The 14,933-nt window shown below is 39.7% G+C and overlaps 1 protein-coding gene across 1 annotated transcript in view; it reads right to left on the reverse strand.

Annotated features, from left to right (window-relative positions):
• The window catches only part of LOC144829088 (uncharacterized), a 1,185,727-nt gene that overhangs the window by 342,244 nt on the left and 828,550 nt on the right, over positions 1–14,933 (reverse strand). The gene's annotated exons all lie outside the window — the stretch shown is intronic.

The following is a 14,933-nucleotide window of genomic DNA, read 5'->3' on the forward strand; positions in this document are numbered from 1 at the left end:
ACTCATGACATCACTGATGACACCACCCTTGTGACAGAGTGACAGACCTCCTTTCACTGTAATGTAACCGTTGAAACACATATTCAAAAATAGAAACTAACATTTTTAAAAAAAATGGAGATACCCATACCAGTTACAACAACCAATTCAATAATTCCACCATCTGTATACACATCCACGCATTCACCAACAGTTCTATATAGTCACTCATACATATACTCACTCATCATATGTAGTGATACACCTATACATCCTGTTACACACTGACAGTCATCCAAAAGATACTCTCACACATACTCACACATGCAAATAAACTATTAAACATCCATTTATTTGCATATACAGCTATACACACACTACCACTTTACTTCTAAGGAAACTTACACATACTTACTCTCTTAAACAATCACTTATAGAAACACATACTAATTTAAACAGGAACTCTTACAATCCCTCACTCTCACATATACTCACATATATACATCAATATTCACATATACTAGATTAAAACATATGTAGTTACTGATAAAGACACTAGTGAGACAGTCATTCACTCACTAACACACACATATACACACTCATCCACCCATACAGTCCTGCACATATGCTGTCTTCAAAACACATACAAAGAGAGAGTCAGTCATTCATGCATCTATGTGCTAAGTAATACCCCCACCAAACCATACAAACACTCATACTGATACTAAGAAAAACATCTAATAACCCATATACATACACATGTAGCTACTCACCAACCCATGCAGCCACTTATACACAAAGTGAAACACTAATACATATATTTAAATATTTAAACATTACTCTCTAATATATGTATTCACTAAGATACACTTAATAAACCAGTTAACAAATCAATTAAAAAAAAACCCATCCATGTAAACACTTATTTAAACATTTATTCTTTCATCAACTTTTACATATACATATATAACACATATTTATTTTTCAGAAAGACACACATTCACTGGATGGCGTCATCAGTGATGTTATGAGTGATGTCACTGACCATGTCATGAGTGATGTAATATGTGATGTCATCAGCAGTGCATTGCACGCGCAAGTTATAGTGAGTCCAACTAACTATAACGTGGGAATTTCAATGGTTTTATGCGAGTAAAATTTCCAGCTAACTATAATTAGTGTGAAACCAATGGTTTTTTCAGTGAATTTATTAATATATATATATATATATATATATATATATATATATATATATATATATATATATATATATATATATATATATATACATATATACATATATATATACATATATACATATATATAAATATTACCTACTGGCGGTTGCCAGTAGGTAGTTATAGTTAAAACCTAGTTTCCATAGGAAATCTGCAACATTCTATTTGTAATAACTTTGGCGCCGGTGGATGAATCTTTGCAAATTTCTCCAAGAAGATGGCCTGCTCTGCTCCGCTCCTTCTCTGAAAGTTTGGGGGTGATTCATGAAGCGGGGGACGAGAAAAAAGGGGGTCCCAAAACATGTTTTCCCCATGCAATTTCCCATAGGACATTTAGCCGGGGCTACCGCCCGAACAGCTGAAAGGAATTACGCCAAACTTGGCAAAAAGGTAGAGTTCTGTTCGGGCCTTTTTGTTAAATGGTGTAAATCCGTTCAGTAGTTCCTGAGAAAATCAAAAGTAAAATCCTAAGTATATCTAGAAGTGCATACGGTAAGCTTACTGTAAGCTTACTGTACTCTGTACCTCCCCGAGCACGAGCTGAATGCTAAATGGCTGTCAACACTCTAAACCAGAAAGTGTTGGCAGCCATCTTGTGCCTCGGTAGATTGAGGCACAAGAAAGCAGAAAAACAAACGTGTAGAACGCAAAAAGGGGACAGGGTAGAAACACCCTGACCCCCTAGGCCTGCTCAGGGGGTCCCACAAGGACCCCCAAGGCCCCCCCAATTTCTTTTTTGTCAAAAATTGCGGGGTACGAGTACCGTACACGTGCCTTTCCGAGTACAAGCTGCATGCTCATTGACTGTGAACACTCCAAACTAGAAAGTGTTGGCAGCCATCTTGTGCTCAGTAGACCGAGGCACAGGAAAGCAGAAAAACAAACGTGTAGAACGGAAAAAGGGTGCAGGGTAGAATCAGCTTGACCTCCTAGGCCTGCTCAGGTGGTCCCACAAGGACCCCCAAGGCCACAATTTTTTTTTTTTTAAACCCGGTCTGCTTTTTTTAAAAATTACCCCCCCCAGGGGGACCAAATCCCGGGGGCATAGTGAAAAAGAAGTGTGGGGGGGGCCCAATCCCCCCCACACTGCCCTGGGGACCACCACCCCCGGGGCAAAGCAACGCAGCCCCCTGGTGCATACTGTAGGTTCCAGGTGCGCTAGTTGGCCCCCGTGGACCCACAGTATGCAAGGAGAATTGGTGCCCCCTCTGCAAACGCGCCATGGGGCTGCATTGCAGAGAGGTGTAAAAAGGGGCGTGGTCTCATTACACCTCTCTGCAATGCAGCCCCCTGGCGCATACTGGAGGTTCCTGGTGGGCTAGTTGGCCCCCATGGACCCCCAGTATGCAAGGGGAATTAGTTCCCCCTCTTCAAACGCACCCGGGGGCTGCGTTGCAGAGAGGTGTAAAAAGGGGCGTGGCCACATTACACGTCTCTGCAACGCAGCCTCCCGGCGCATACTGGAGGTTCCCGGTGAGCTAGTTGGCCTCCAGGGACCCCCAGTATGCAAGGGGACTTAATCCCCCAACTTAGAACACTCTACAGGGCGCGTTAGCACAGTGGTGAAGGTATGGGGCGGGTCTTGAGGTGATGTGAGTGCAAACATGCCCTGAGGCGCGTTTTAAGTTGGGGAATTAATTCCTGTTCAATCCAGAGGTCCCCTAGGGGGCAACTAGTCCAACAGGTATCTCCTGTAAGCGCCACTGAGCTGTGTTACAGAGTGTTGTAAAAAGGGGGCATGCCCTTTGAACGACTCTCTGCAACACAGCTGCCTGGCGCATACTGGAGGTACCTGGTGGGCTAGTTGGCTCACAGGGGACCTCAGGATTGAAGAAGAATTAATTCCCCAATCTAGCTCACTACTATTCCTGAAAAGTAAATTTAACTGTACTTACCAGTAACTTGAATTTCCTTCCATAGGATATCATTGCCTGCTATATAAAATATATATAAATTAAAAAAATATTAAATAAAAAAAATATTACAATTTCAATATTTTTAAAAAACATGTTTTCAATTTATATTAAAAATGTGCAATGTAATTTAAAAAATAACATATCTAAAAATAAATAGTTTAAAATAATGTAGTAAATCAGTATAAAAAAATATAACAATTAATACATTTAAAAATGATCATTTACAAAACCTTTGAAATTCACTGAAAAAACCATAGGTTTCAGCCATGTTATAGTTAAAAATTAGCATTTAAAAAACATTAGAAATTCACTGAAAAAACCATAAGTTTCACACATGTTAGAGTTAGCTGGACATTTTACTCATACAAAACCATTGAAACTCCCACGTTATAGTTAATTCAGCTAACTATAACTCGCACGCCCGCAATGCACTGCTGATGATGTCACATATTACATCACTCATGACATGTCCATTACATGGATACATTAGCAGTACAATATGTCGATTAAAAAAGCGTGTCTTGAACATATAAGAGCGATACAGAACAGAGACACCAATTGCGCAATTGCAAAACATATGCTCATGCATAAAGAAAAGAGTTTGTTCAATATAAAACATTCTCGAAGTCACAGTCCCACAAAATGAGAGAGGTGGAGACAGAACTCTCAAATTAAGACGATAAGAATCACCACTCATCATCAAATTAAAGACAAAAATTACTGCAGGCCTTAATATGGACGACGAAATGTACATTCACTTATAAAAGTACATTTTAACCCACTTTTGACTTTTCCAGCACATGATTTGGCATACAGGACTAATCAATCTGGAATCAACAAAGTGGAGGGGATATTTGTATGAATAGCATGAACTCAACAACTAATACATACTCGTTGCTTAATACGACAGTCAGCACACATTAATTTGACACTTAGTCTATACTAATTGAATGCACAATGGTTTTCACCACAACTGAGGGTGCATCATAAATACAAATTGAAAAATTAGCAACAATAGGAGGCCTGAATATAAATACTATATTACATTTGATGTATTCCCACTCAAATCCACGTTTCAAAAAATCAATATACATAAAAATATTTGATAAATGAAATCCATGGCCTTATTATATCATGATTTACTTAGAGTACAACACTTGATTCTCTTTGAAGTATAACATGTACAATTATTTGAATTATGGACTGTTTTGATGTAATTCACTTTGAGCAGAATTTGTGTAAACTACCATTCCCACAATGCCTCTAAATGGACCAAGTGGGAAAGAGGTATAAATGTTGAAAGCAATGATGGACTAATTGTTACCATGATAAAGACCAGTGTGGTTGAAATGCGTAGGTTGAAGTGCTGGGCTGAGTTGCTTCATGATTCAATAAAGTACCTGGATATATGGTAAGGCGAGTGCAATGTTATTTTCAGGTTGGAACTAATAATTTGCAGTGGTGGTCTACCCCTGGCGAGTGCAGCAACTGTGCAAAGTGCACCCTTAGTTTTGGACTAATTTGATGAGGAAATATATATATATATATATATATATATATATATATATTCACTGAAAAAACCATAGGTTTCACACCAGTTATAGTTAGGTGGAAATTTTACTCGCATAAAACCATTGAAATTCCCACGTTATAGTTAGTTGGACTCACTATAACTTGCGCGTGCAATTCACTTCTGATGACGTCACATATTACATCACTCATGACATGGTCAGTGACATCACTCATGACATCACTGATGACATCTCAAATGACATCACTGATGACAACATCCTTGTGACAAAGTGGCAGACCGCCTATCAGCATAAAATAACCTTTGACACACATTCAAAAATAGAAACTAACATTTTCTTAAAAAAGGAGAAACCAATACCAATTACAACAACTTATTAGGTAATTCCAACATCTACATACACATCCACTCATTCACCAACAGTTCTATATAGTCACTCATGCATGTACTTACTCATCATATGTACTCATACACCTATACATCCTGTTACACACTAATACTCATCCATATAGTTACTCACACACAAATTCACACATGCAAATAAACTATCAAAAAAACATTTACTTGATTATACTGCTATATACACACCACTACACATACTTCTACAGAAATGGAAACATATTTACTCTCTTAAACAATCAATTATAAAAACACCTACTCACTAACCCACCCATACACACAATCATCCACCCATACAGTCTTGCACACATGCTGTCTTCAAAATACATACAAATAGTGAGTCACTCATTCATGCATCTGTGCTCTAAGTAATATCCCCCACCGAACCATACAGACCCTGATACTGATACTCAAAAAAAAACTAATAACCCATATACACACTCATGTAGCTACTCACCAACCCATGCAGCCACTTATACACAAAGTGAGACACAGATACAGATATTTAAATATTTAAACATTACTCGCTAATATATGTATTCTCTAAGATACATTTAATAAGTCAGTTAACAAATCAATTTTACACAAAAAAACATCCATTTAGACATTTATTTACCCATTTATTCTTCCATCAACCTTTAGATATACATATATAAAAAATATTTATTTTTCAGAAAGATACACATTCACTGGATGATGTCATCAGTGATGTCATTTGAGATGTCATGAGTGATGTCATGAGTGATGTCACTGACCATGTCATGAGTGATGTAATATGTGACGTCATCAGCAGTGCATTGCACGCGCAAGTTATAGTGAGTCCAACTAACTATAACGTGGGAATTTCAATGGTTTTATGCGAGTAAAATTTCCACCTAACTATAACTGGTGTGAAACCTATGGTTTTTTCAGTGAATTTAATAGGTTTTATAAATGCTAATTCTTAACTATAACTGATGTGAAACCTATGGTTTTTTCAGTGAATATATATATATACTACTATATATATAATATATATATAATACTATGTAATACTTTGCGATTGACTCAGTCCCACCACTTTGCAGAGGTGGAAACCGTGAAGCTATTCTGAGAGCTCTTGAAACACAGTACATCCTGGATCTCGATACCAAGGTACCTTGTGGCCTTAACACCAGTGTGGATTTTCATACCCACTTGTAAATGCCAGTTAGTTCCAACTAGTATGCTCTCTACTAGTTAACAACAATATTCTAATCTTGGGTCCACAAGCATTATTAGAACTTTGAGATGGCTTGTTTTTAAATAAACTGAAACAGAACTGTCTATGTAGGTATCCCCTACCGGAAAAAGATTTTTTGATCATCAATCTAATACACTCCCATCATCCATCCAGGGAGGGATTTTTTAATCTTTAGCAATTATTTTTTGTTATCACTGCTCACGACACCTTTCTTTTAAAAAATATTTTTTTTGCTTGCGTTTGACTCATTTACACTCGTGTAATTGTGATTACTATCATGAAATGTATGCCACAGGTGATTAGGACGACATAATTATTGAACATGATATGTGAGACTAACCCACTTGGGTAATATTAATGCTTTATTCATCATGAATACGGGTGTGCAAACATTGAATGGTGAGAAATTGAGATAATTGAACACTGTGTCAACCCTCCTAGTTACGTTAGATTATTATATCTTGGAGAGGGAAACAACTACAAATTTTGGTTTCTCTCTTTTTTCTGTTCTCTCCCTGTTTGTGCACACCCTCATATATATTCATTTGATGTGATAATGTGTGTACACGTTGTTTGGATTTTTTCTTTTGAAAATCCATGTCTACCTGTTGCACATATGTGATATTTGGTGGTTATACAAAATAAGCGATTTAAAATTGTAAAACATTAGTTACACATTCGCTGTATAATTTGATCATGTTTTCTATGTCCATTACCAGGCACCTGTGATGAACCAATCATGTGTATCTGCAAGCATGCACTAGCACTTTAAATAAGTCTGTCCCATCCCTAGCGTCATGTGACCAAGGGCTCTGAGTAGGCCGAAACGTTATGCGGGTGGCGATGCATCTAATTTGAATAAATACATCTTTTTCACCTTATGGCTGGGTCAGCTTTCGTTTTTGCAGGATCGGTGGTGCCCTGAGATATTGGGGAGTGCCGGTTCGTGTTGGACGAGTGCAGTTGTCATATATATATATATATATATATATATATATATATATATATATATATATATATTCACTGAAAAAACCATAGGTTAGAGACCATATATAGTTAGCTGGACATTTTATTGACATAAAACCAATGAAATTCCATATATAGTTAGTTGCACTAACTATATATCGCGCACCCGCAATCCACTGCTGATGATGTCACATATTACATCATTCATGACATGGTCAGTGACATCACTGATGACATCACTGATGACATCTCAAATGACATCACTGATGACATCACTGATGACATCTCAAATGACATCACTGATGACATCATCTAGTGTCTGTGTGTTTTTGTAAAGTTTAAATATGTTTTACATATTGAAGAATGAGTGGATGTATGGAAGACTGAGTGTGTGTGTGGCTGGCAAGGAGGTGTGTGACTGTGCATATCAATGTGTACTTGTATCAGTGATTGTATAAGAGAGTAAGTATGTGTTAGTATATGTGTGAAAAGTATGGTGTTCTGTGTTTAACTGTATAGATGAGGAAATCGAAGTGTGATTGATTCTTCACAGGACTGACTAGGTGTATGAGTGCATATGATAGTGTTGTAATAATGAGTGACTGTATGTATGAGTGATTGTATGGGTGAATGAGTGAATGTGTGTGTAGACGTAGGAATCAGTGAGTGCGTATGTAGTAACTGGTATTGGTGTGTCATGATGTCATCAGTGATGTCATTTGAGATGTCATCAGTGATGTCATTTGAGATGTCATCAGTGATGTCATCAGTGATGTCACTGAAGTATGGTGTTCTGTGTTTAACTGTATAGATGAGGAAATGGAAGTGTGATTGATTCTTTACAGGACTGACTAGGTGTGTGAGTAACTCCATGGATGAGTGGCAGTGTGTGAGTGTCTGCATAGGTGTATGAGTGCATATGATAGTGTTGTAATAATGAGTGACTGTATGTATGAGTGATTGTATGGGTGAATGAGTGAATGTGTGTGTAGACGTAGGAATCAGTGAGTGCGTATGTAGTAACTGGTATTGGTGTGTCATGATGTCATCAGTGATGTCATTTGAGATGTCATCAGTGATGTCATCAGTGATGTCATTTGAGATGTCATCAGTGATGTCATCAGTGATGTCACTGACCATGTCATGAATGATGTAATATGTGACATCATCAGCAGTGGATTGCGGGTGCGCGATATATAGTTAGTGCAACTAACTATATATGGAATTTCATTGGTTTTATGTCAATAAAATGTCCAGCTAACTATATATGGTCTCTAACCTATGGTTTTTTCAGTGAATTTTCAAGGTTTTGTAAATGCAAATTCCTAACTATATATGGTCTATAACCTATGGTTTTTTCAGTGAATTTCATTGGTTTTTTAAAAGCTAATATCTATAGCTGTAAAATATATTCTTTATTACGTGACGTATCACGTAGCCACGTGAGACGCCTCATGACGCGTCGCATAACCGTGACGTATCGGCTCTGCAGCGCAAACAAAACCCGTAACGTAAGCGTGCTGGAGCACGCTTACAGATATATATATTTTTTTTAACCTTAATTAGACAAAATCCACACGTGCACATATCTTGAGGCCTTGCAAAGGCACATCAAACAAACAGTCCCTACAATTTTGCCAAGTTTGCTGGAAATCTATTCCCTTCATTTTTTTTTTACTGTTTCTCTTGGTTTTCCCCTTGTTACGCTTACCAGGACGCTACCCGGTACGCGAACCGGACGCTCCAAAAACACAAGATGGCGGACTCCCGTTACGCTGCCGGTTAGCTGCCCGGTTCGCGTACCGGGAAGCGCCTCTACCGCGAAAAATCGTGGGGGACTTTAATATCCCCCTCATCAATCCTAGGGGGTCAGGAGGGGTTTACCTTGCCCCCTTTCCTTCATTTCCCCCTTCTTTTTTCACCACATCTTGTCTCTCGAACCTACCGAGAGACAAGATGGCGGCCGCTCCGGACTGTTTACAATGTTGACAGCTACGCTGCCGGTTAGCTGCCCGGTTAGCTGCCCGGTGAGCTGCCCGGTGAGCTGCCCGGTTCGCGTACCGGGACGCGCCTCTACGGCGTAAAATCGCAAAAAAAAATATATATATTTTTTGCCCCGCGGGGCACTTTAATATCCCCCTCATCAATCCTAGGGGGTCAGGAGGGGTCTACCTTGCCCCCTTTCCTTCATTTCCCCCTTTGCTTTTCACCACATCTTGTCTCTCGATCGTACCGAGAGACAAGATGGCGGCCGCTCCGGACTGTTTAGAATGTTGACAGACACCAGAGAGCCAATCAGCTTCACTTTGCGAAGTTCCGTTACGCGTCAGGTACGCGAACCGGGGCGCTAACCGGAGCGCTGTTACAGATATATATATTTTTTTAAACGTTAATTTCTCAAAATCCACTGGAGCACATATATTGAGACATAGCAAAGGCACGTCGGGCAAACCATATCTACAATTTTGCCAAGTTTCATGTAAATCTATTCAGCCGTTCGAGCTAAAAGTGAGTCCAACCGCCCCATGGAAAAATGAATGGGAAAAACGCATTTTGGGACCCCCCTTTTTTCTCGGCCCCCCCTTGACGAAACCCCCCCAAATTTTCAGGGGCTGCTCTGAAACAAAATGTTCCATTTTCCTGAAAATTTCAGCCAATTCCGTCCACAAACGCCAAAGTTATTAGACATAGAATTTTCAGAAATCCCATTGAGAAAAAATCCTAACTATATATACCCACTGGCTATCGCCAGTAGGTAATATACATATATAAACATATATAATCTGCATATCTATATAAATATAAATGCATGCATACATATACATATATGCATACATATGCATGTTATTTACATGAAAGTTTTAAAAACACTAATAAAAGCAAAGCTAAAAAGCCACCTCATTACAAACAGAATGGCTTTAACTTAAACGAGGGCGAGATCTATTGCATTTTCAATGCTTGTTTACTTTGGTTCTATCAAGAAGGCATTCAGATGTGTCACACATTTGCCATAAATTCTGAATGTTAGCACTCTAGTTGCTCATTAGATCACTGTAGTAAAGCTAGTGCTCACCAGGGAAGTCTGCTGCTAATCATGGTTTGCAGCCATTTTCCCGCATTTTTTATCCCGCAGACTTTCAGTCCGCATACCATTATCCCGCAAGGTCATTGACCTCGCATACCATTATCCCGCATTTTTTCAAAACGCATGTGCATTTATCGCGCATGCCTTTACAAAGAATTACGTTTTAAAGGCATGTATGTTAAATGCATTTGCGTTGTGAAAACCACGATGACGAGAGAGGTAAGTGGGTTTGTGTTAATTTTTTCGTGGGTTAGTGATTGTGTAGTGTAGTGTAGTGTTGTGTAGTGTAGTGTTGTGTTAGTGTAGTGTAGAGTTGTGGTGGTTGTTTAGTGTAGGGTCATGCTGGGGGTAGTGTTTTAGGGTTTAGGGTTGTGTTGTAGTGTTTGCGTAGTGTAGGGTCATGCTGGGGGTAGTGTTTTAGGGTTTAGGGTAGTGTTGTAGTGTTTGCGTAGTGTAGGGTCATGCTGGGGGTAGTGTTTTAGGGTTTAGGGTTGTTTTGTAGTGTTTGCGTAGTGTAGGGTCATGCTGGGGCTAGTGTTTTAGGGTTTAGGGTAGTGTTGTAGTGTTTGCGTAGTGTAGGGTCATGCTGGGCGTAGTGTTTTAGGGTTTAGGATAGTGTTGTAGTGTTTGCGTAGTGTAGGGTCATGCTGGGGGTAGTGTTTTAGGGTTTTGGGTAGTGTTGTAGTGTTTTTGGTAGTGTAGGGTCATGCTGGGGTGTAGTGTTTTAGGGTTTAGGGTAGTGTTGTAGTGTTTGCGTAGTGTAGGGTCATGCTGGGGGTAGTGTTTTAGGGTTTTGGGTAGTGTTGTAGTGTTTGCGTAGTGTAGGGTCATGCTGGGGGTAGTGTTTTAGGGTTTTGGGTAGTGTTGTAGTGTTTGCGTAGTGTAGGGTCATGCTGGGGTGTAGTGTTTTAGGGTTTTGGGTAGTGTTGTAGTGTTTGCGTAGTGTAGGGTCATGCTGGGGTGTAGTGTTTTAGGGTTTTGGGTAGTGTTGTAGTGTTTGCGTAGTGTAGGGTCATGCTGGGGGTAGTGTTTTAGGGTTTTGGGTAGTGTTGTAGTGTTTGCGTAGTGTAGGGTCATGCTGGGGGTAGTGTTTTAGGGTTTTGGGTAGTGTTGTAGTGTTTGCGTAGTGTAGGGTCATGCTGGGGGGTAGTGTTTTAGGGTTTTGGGTAGTGTTGTAGTGTTTGCGTAGTGTAGGGTCATGCTGGGGGTAGTGTTTTAGGGTTTTGGGTAGTGTTGTAGTGTTTGCGTAGTGTAGGGTCATGCTGGGGGTAGTGTTTTAGGGTTTAGGGTAGTGTTGTAGTGTTTGCGTAGTGTAGGGTCATGCTGGGTGTAGTGTTTTAGGGTTTAGGGTAGTGTTGTAGTGTTTGCGTAGTGTAGGGTCATGCTGGGGGTAGTGTTTTAGGGTTTAGGGTAGTGTTGTAGTGTTTGCGTAGTGTAGGGTCATGCTGGGGGTAGTGTTTTAGGGGTTAGGGTAGTGTTGTAGTTTTTGCGTAGTGTAGGGTCATGCTGGGGGTAGTGTTTTAGGGTTTAGGGTAGTGTTGTAGTGTTTGCGTAGTGTAGGGTCATGCTGGGGTGTAGTGTTTTAGGGTTTTGGGTAGTGTTGTAGTGTTTGCGTAGTGTAGGGTCATGCTGGGGGTAGTGTTTTAGGGTTTAGGGTAGTGTTGTAGTGTTTGCGTAGTGTAGGGTCATGCTGGGGTGTAGTGTTTTAGGGTTTTGGGTAGTGTTGTAGTGTTTGCGTAGTGTAGGGTCATGCTGGGGGTAGTGTTTTAGGGTTTAGGGTAGTGTTGTAGTGTTTGCGTAGTGTAGGGTCATGCTGGGGGTAGTGTTTTAGGGTTTAGGGTTGTGTTGTAGTGTTTGCGTAGTGTAGGGTCATGCTGGGGGTAGTGTTTTAGGGTTTAGGGTTGTGTTGTAGTGTTTGTGTAGTGTAGGGTCATGCTGGGGGTAGTGTTTTAGGGTTTAGGGTAGTGTTGTAGTGTTTGCGTAGTGTAGGGTCATGCTGGGGTGTAGTGTTTTAGGGTTTTGGGTAGTGTTGTAGTGTTTGCGTAGTGTAGGGTCATGCTGGGGGTAGTGTTTTAGGGTTTAGGGTAGTGTTGTAGTGTTTTTGTGTAGTGTAGGGTCATGCTGGGGGTAGTGTTTAAGGGTTTAGGGTAGTGTTGTACTGTTTGTGTAGTGTAGGGTCATGCTGGGGGTAGTGTTTTAGGGTTTAAGATAGTTTAGTTGTTTAGTGTATGCTAAAGGCATATTCGTTCTAAAAGTTTTCGTTATTTTAATTTGCGGCCTAATAGTACATGCGGGATTTTTTTTGCGGACTGATGGTATGCGGGATTTCGTCATATATTCGCTAATCATACTTTCTATGGCAAAATGAACCCCCTCATTTTGTTCCTTTTTAAATTAAATGTTTTAAGAGTTACCACTTTATTCCAATCAAGATGGCTTCAGGTGTGCCATACCTTTGTAATAAGTAGGACTGTTAGCACTCTAGTTGTTCTTTAGAACACTCTGGGACATTCTGTCATTGGGCTATAGTTGGGCTACATCTGGCTGATATTTGGGCTACATTTGTTTTTTTTGTCTCTGGTGGCCATCTTTGGGCTACATTGGGCTACATTGGGCTACATTGGGCTACATTTGGGCTCCAACATATATATAGCCCAATGTAGCCCAATATATATTTTTCAAAGTTAATTTTCGTAAAAACCACTGGAGCCTATATCTTGAGACATAGCAAAGGCACATCGGGCTACCAGTCCCTACAATTTTGCCAAGTTTGGTGTAAATCCATTCAGCCGTTCAGGCTAAAAGTGAGGCCAACCGCCCTATGGAAAATTGCATGGGAAAAACACGTTTTGGGACCCCCCTTTTTTCTCGGCCCCCCCTTGACGAAACCCCCCCAAATTTTCAGGGGCTGCTCAGAAACAAAATGTTCCATTTTCCTGAAAATTTCAGCCACTTCTGTCCTCAAACGCCAAAGTTATTCGACATAGAAGTTTCAAAAATCCCATAGGAAAAAAATCCTAACTATATATACCTACTGGCTATCGCCAGTAGGTAATATATATATATATATATGTATATAAAATTTCTATGGCAAAATGAAACCCCTCATTTTGTTTCTTTTCAAATTAAATGTATTAAGTGTTGCCACTTTATTCCAATCAAAATGACTTCAGGTGTGCCATACTTTTGTCATAAGTAAGACTGTTAGCGTTTTAGTTGTTCTTTAGAACACTCTGGGACATTCTGTCATTGGGCTATAGTTGGGCTACATCTGGCTGATATTTAGGCTACATTTGGGCTCTTTTGTCTCTGGTGGCCATCTTGGGAGACTGCATATCAGAATTTTTTTAATGAAATATAAGAGGATTTGAGAAGTCACTCAAAATGTGCCCTAAGTTTTTCTTTCTTCAGCACTAATCATAATTTCTATGGCAAAATGAACCCCCTCATTTTGTTCCTTTGCAAATTAAATGTTTTAAGTGTTAACACTTTATTCCAATCAAGATGACTTCAGGTGTGCCATACTTTTGTCATAAGTAAGACTGTTAGCGCTCTAGTTGTTCTTTAGAACACTCTGGGACATTCTGTCATTGGGCTATAGTTGGGCTACATCTGGCTGATATTTGGGCTACATTTGTTTTTTTTGTCTCTGCTGGCCATCTTTGGGCTACATTGGGCTACATTGGGCTACATTTGGGCTCTAACATATATATAGCCCAATATAGCCCAATATATATTTTTTCAAAGTTAATTTTCGTAAAAACCACTGGAGCATATATCTTGAGACATAGCAAAGGCACATCGGGGTACCAGTCCCTACAATTTTGCCAAGTTTGGTGGAAATCCATTTAGCCGTTCGGGCTAAAAGTGAGTCCAACCGCACTATGAAAAATAACATGGGGAAGACACGTTTTGGGACCCCCTTTTATCTCGGCCCCCACTTGATGGATCCCCCCGAAACTTTCAGGGAAGGAGTGGAGCGCAGCTAGGCAAAGTTAAGGAAAAGTAAAGGCAGATCCCTCATTCGGCGCCAAAGTTATTCCCAATAGAATGTTGCGGATTTCCTATGGAAAACGATCCTAACTACAACTACCTACTGGCGACCGCCAGTAGGTAACATATATATATATATATATATATATATATATATATATATATATATATATATATATATATATATATATATATATATATATATATATATATATATATATATATAATATATATTCATAGAAATACATTTAAAATATCAATTCATATTGTTAAATAAATGTGTTAATATTTTATTATGTATTACCTACTGGCGGTCGCCAGTAGGTAGTTATAGTTAGGATTGTTTTCCATAGGAAAACCGCAACATTCTATTGGGAATAACTTTGGCGCCGAATGAGGGAACTGCCTGTAATTTTCCTTAACCTTGCCTTGCTGCGCTCCGCTCCTTCCCTGGAAGTTTCGGGGGGATCCGTCAAGCGGGGGCCGAGATAAAAGGGGTGTCCCAAAACGTGTTTTCCCCATGTTAATTTCCATAGGGCGGTTGGACTCACTTTTAGCCCGAACGGCTGAATGGATTTCCACCAAACTTGGCAAAATTGTAGGG

Source organism: Lissotriton helveticus, chromosome 4_1, assembly GCF_964261635.1.
Source record: "Lissotriton helveticus chromosome 4_1, aLisHel1.1, whole genome shotgun sequence".
Taxonomy (NCBI): Eukaryota; Metazoa; Chordata; class Amphibia; order Caudata; family Salamandridae; genus Lissotriton; species Lissotriton helveticus.